At 32.4% G+C, this 346-nt stretch overlaps 1 protein-coding gene across 5 annotated transcripts in view; it reads left to right on the forward strand.

Annotated features, from left to right (window-relative positions):
- LOC109191135 (serine/threonine-protein kinase ATM) overlaps positions 1-346 on the forward strand; it is a 55,224-nt gene that overhangs the window by 40,985 nt on the left and 13,893 nt on the right. The gene's annotated exons all lie outside the window — the stretch shown is intronic.

Genomic DNA, 346 nt, shown 5'->3' on the forward strand with positions numbered 1-346 from the left:
ACTTTCCAAAATAACTACAAAAATGATTTTAAAAACTGGAAATACAAAATAGGATTTTTAGATTTCCTTTCTCATCATTTCCTTGTGTTTGGATACATCATGCTCAATGCACTAGTTAAGTTCCCTAGTTAGACAGGAAAGAAAAGTTGCTTCATTTTTGAACTGGAATTGTGTGCTGCTGTCATATTTTCTTTGGATTGACTACTGCTGCCTATAAAGAAATTTATGCATCTTGCTCTTCTGTCCTTACAATGAAACTAAGTTGATGGCAAGAGATACTTCACTATATTGAACTTGGAAATTCTCTAGTACCAAATCTGGATTTTGCTTTACATCTTTTGATAAC

The sequence above is a fragment of the Ipomoea nil genome, unplaced genomic scaffold (assembly GCF_001879475.1).
Source record: "Ipomoea nil cultivar Tokyo-kokei standard unplaced genomic scaffold, Asagao_1.1 scaffold1617, whole genome shotgun sequence".
Taxonomy (NCBI): domain Eukaryota; kingdom Viridiplantae; phylum Streptophyta; class Magnoliopsida; order Solanales; family Convolvulaceae; genus Ipomoea; species Ipomoea nil.